General features: G+C 33.8%; 1 pseudogene; it reads left to right on the top strand.

Moving 5' to 3' along the window:
- The first annotated feature begins 455 nt into the window (after positions 1 to 455).
- LOC122120712 lies at positions 456 to 555 on the top strand (annotated as a pseudogene).
- Positions 556 to 4,512: the final 3,957 nt, after the last annotated feature.

Genomic DNA, 4,512 nt, shown 5'->3' with positions numbered 1-4,512 from the left:
TAAGATATTGTGGTTGGTCTGTTCCTACATGGAAGAAGGGTAAAGGTTCAGGCAGACATTTGTCCCAGCAAGACTTCATTTGAGAAATTTTAAGCTGCAGAAATTTAGAAGTACCTCTTAAACAAGGCTTACTATGAATCCATTAGCTCCACAAAGCTAACTCAGTTGATAAATAAGTCCTTGAAAAGCCATCACTTTTGGAATTAGCTGTAACGGCTACAAAGTATGATCAAATTTAACATGAAAACGAAAAATAGTCATTGACAAAAAAATTGTAAATGTGAACAATCGACCAAACGATATCAGTTTTTTTTTCACTATATACAGAATTTTAGAGAAATAAGATCAATAGCATTTTTAGGAACAATAAGGGTTCCTTGTTACAAATAGGCATCCATGAATATATACCTGTATAAAGATTGCATCATTAAGTACTTAAATTTAGAGGATTCTACATGCTTCAGCAGCAGGTCTACACAAATTACAACAATACAGAGATTAACATGGCACTTGCACAAGGATGATAGGAAAATTTGTGAAGTATTCTTTATTTTTCATTCTTCTGATGCAAGAAATGAAAAACAGTTATTAAAAAGTTGATTACAAAAATACAGGTGTAACAATACATGTAATTCATAGAACTAAAGGTTAGTTTTACATCATTGTATTAAATCTTCACCTTCAAAAAGCCTTTACATTGCATAACCTTTACAAAACTTGAAATTAGATAACAATGTCATTTTATCCAAAAGAAATAAAGTAATATTAGGCCCAGGAAAAAAAGGAATCTTAAACTTCTTCTATGTGGAATGCAATCTGATAGGACACATTTATTAATGAACCTATACATTATATAACAATGTAGAATTCAAATTATTATATCTAGGAGCGAATGAAATAGATTATGGACATTATACAAACATAGATATACTTTTTTCAAAAAAGCACCAGGAACATCTTTAGTGTCTATACTATTCATTTCAACAGATAAGTTAAAATTATTTCTGATTTAAAAAAAATCACAAACTCTGCTGAAATCATTATAGATGTATAAAAACAACGAATACATTTTGACAACAAAGTCAGGCAATTCACTTGGAAGAATACCATGGAATCAATGAATTTTTAAAGTAAGATATTGCTGTTGCTTTGTATTGTGAAAAAAAATTTGTAAGGACACAAAGGATGGACTGGCATTTTTGAAATTTAAGAAACTTATTCAAACCATTACGACTTAGGAGAACAATTTGTACAGCCTTCCACAACTTCAAAGAGGTAGTGATACATACTTATCCTTTTGGCAATATCAAATGCAGTTTCTTCCAAGTTGTTCTTCAGACCTGGTTTGATATAGTGGTTCAACAGAAGTACATACATGGTATCTTTGCTATTTCTATTCCTAGCAGTAATATGCAAGGGGGTCAAGAGGCCTTTAGTTTGGGGATTGGTATCTGCATCATGATGAAGTAAGAAAAAAGCCACTCTGGTTTTATTCCACATGTAAGCACTGTGCAGGGGTGTCCAGCCATTCAGAGCTACTGCATGAATATCTGCCTTGAGCTACCAACTCATGGACAATGTCTAAGTGACCACTCTAGGCTTCCTGATGAAGAGGGGTATACTCATCCTCATCACAAGTATTCAATTGGGTGGCCTATTTGGAAAGTAGTCTCCACACCATAGTAAGGCGATTAATTTCGGCATCCCAAAGAAGAAATTTGCTTGGATCCTACTCCATTTTTTTCTTGTAATTGACACCATTCCTCACTTTTTTCTTTTGTTCCTTGTCTTCGTCAGAGTTACCTAACAAGAGACTTTGAGTGCCAGTGGGAATGAGATGTCAATGTATTTCACCAATAGTTCACATTGGTTGAACTGGTCAGAAAAATCTGGTGAATTTTCTGCATATGATTTTTCACCATGATTTATTTTCGCTTTTTCCATTTTTGCTCTTCTAAATTATTCTAACTGTGGAGTAGGGAATTGATAGAGAGCAGAGGAAAGATTTTCCTCAGTATTCAAAGGTACAGACTGAAAATGAGGACCAGTGGTGTCTTCATGTGCAGCTTATTCGGGGAATGAGAAAATAGGAAACAATGCCTTCTATGTAAATGATTTGGGAAATACCACATTATAGTGTAAGATAACTCATTATTCAACATATGGGCTTTAAGAGCTTTCTAGTAGCTTTCTAATGTTGGTATTCAACATTAGAAAAAATGTATAATGCAGTAGTAAAATAGAAGTCCTTTGTATGACTACCTAAATTCTTGTTATTTTTAAAGACACTTGTTTTCATCTAAAAATAGGCCTTTCTATTGTCTTCAGGTGATTTTGATGATTGAAGATGCTTAATGAGAAGTCAAAATATATTAGTAATCCTTTGCTATCAATTAAATTTCACTTTTTCTACTTGGAGATTATAATGATCAAAGCAATAGTTCAGAATCAGCAAGCAATAGTTCAGAATCATGCTTCAAGTAGAAATGAATTACCAGTAAGTAATCCTGGATTCCATTTTCCACAAAGTTTTGTCACAGATACAATCTTCTACAATCTGACTGCCTTCTCTAGCTGTTTCCTAGCCTGGACCTATTCCTTCATTGTACAGGAAAAGTGTGATTCAACTGATTTCAGTCAGATCTGTTAGAATTATCAAGTATTTAGATTCTTTTTTTAAAAATTAGTTTTGGGGCCTGAACTCTGGGCCTGGACACTGTCCTTGAGCTCTTCAAATCAAGGCAAGTGCTCTACCATTTGAGCCACAGCACCACTTCTGGATTTTTCTGTTTATGTGGTGCTGTTTTGGGAAATGGCAGAGCAGAAAGTGAAATGATGCAACCAAAAATATAAAAGCAAAATAAATTAGAATAATTATGGAACAATCATATTGTCTATGAGAACCATGAAAGAGAGAGAGGAAAAGAGATACAGATGTGCAATGACCTAGCTAGCCGCAAAATCCATGCTTCTAATCAATTTACAGAGCAAACAATTTTTTTTTTACTTTTTAAAAGAGATGGAAATAGAATTTATGTATTTACTTGAAATTAGTAAATACATTTTTAGTCGCCTACATAAAGAGACATAGCTTTGACCAAATTACAGACAAGAATCTTAATACTTGGGCTGGCAATGTGCCTCAGTGTTAGAGTGTTTGCCTTGCAGCTTACTACAGTGCGGAGACTACTTTCCGAAAAGTCCACTCATATGAATACTAGGGATGAGGATGAGTATACACCCCTTCATCGGGAAGCCTAGAGTGGACACCTAGACATTGTCTATGAGTTGGTATCTCAAAGCAGATATTCATGCAATAACTGTGAATGGCTGGACACCCCTGCACAGTGTTTATATGTGGAACATATTGCAACAGCACACACACACACAAACACACACATATACACACATATACACACACATCATCATATTTCTTAAGTATTTTTTGTGTATAGACTTAAGAAGAAATTTACATTACTAACTTGAATTTCTGACAAGACAATATCATCACTGTACATTTTGCTTCTGTGCTCTCAGTTTTAAATTACTATCTAAGTATGTGCATTACATAAGTGTTGGAAAAATAGGAGTCACCCGGGTGGTTCAGGTCTTTAATCCTACCTAATCAGAAAGATGAAATCTGATGATTGTGCTTTGAAACCAGACCAAGAAAAAAAAAAGTTCATTAGATTATGATTTGAAAGTAATCACAAAAGCTTGAAATGGAGCTTAGTATAAACAGTAAAATGCTAGCCTTGAGAAAACTAAAACAAAAAAAAAAAATAACAAATTCTGGGACAGAGCCAGGTCCTGAGTTCAATCTCTAATATTAGCATTAAGCTAATGAATGAATGAATGAGTGAATGAACTAAAAATAAATTCAATGGTTACATGTGGAGAGACAGGTCAAATGTAACAACAGTGGTGACTGGATTATGTATTATTTTGTAATAAGGCAAATTATCATTTTTCCTAATCATTAATATTTTATTTGAACTATTTTGTACAATAAACCCTGAATTTGGCATGCATGTATGTGTGTGTACATGTGCCCACATGGGTGTGTGTGTGTGTGTGTTTGTGTGTGGTTGCAATATTGCTTGCCAATGTGATCAGAGTGAGTCTGAAAAGAGCTGTGTTGCAATGTTGTTATTTATCAGTGTTCCATCCTGTCATTTCAGTGGAACCGCACTTCTGTACATTTTATTTGTCAAATAATAGCATCATCATAATCAAAGCATTTATACCATTAAGTTAGATAAAAGAGATCACTTTCAGCACTTAGTATATGTTAGGCAAAAAGATACACGTATAATTAGGTAGTAAGTTATTGCTGTAAGATGACTGTTAGTACAAAATATGTATTTGACCTCTTAAATTCTATATACTTTTAAGATATACTCATGGAGTGATTTTGACGAACTTGACCAAACAGGTATTACTCTCTGGTTATTCCTGTGAAAATCAAGGTGGATAAACTCTTTCCGGATTTCTGTTGAAAATAACTTTCTT

The sequence above is a fragment of the Dipodomys spectabilis genome, unplaced genomic scaffold (genome assembly GCF_019054845.1).
Source record: "Dipodomys spectabilis isolate Male_0828 unplaced genomic scaffold, ASM1905484v1 ptg000177l, whole genome shotgun sequence".
Lineage (NCBI taxonomy): Eukaryota > Metazoa > Chordata > Mammalia > Rodentia > Heteromyidae > Dipodomys > Dipodomys spectabilis.
This window is presented reverse-complemented; position numbering and strand designations above follow the sequence as displayed.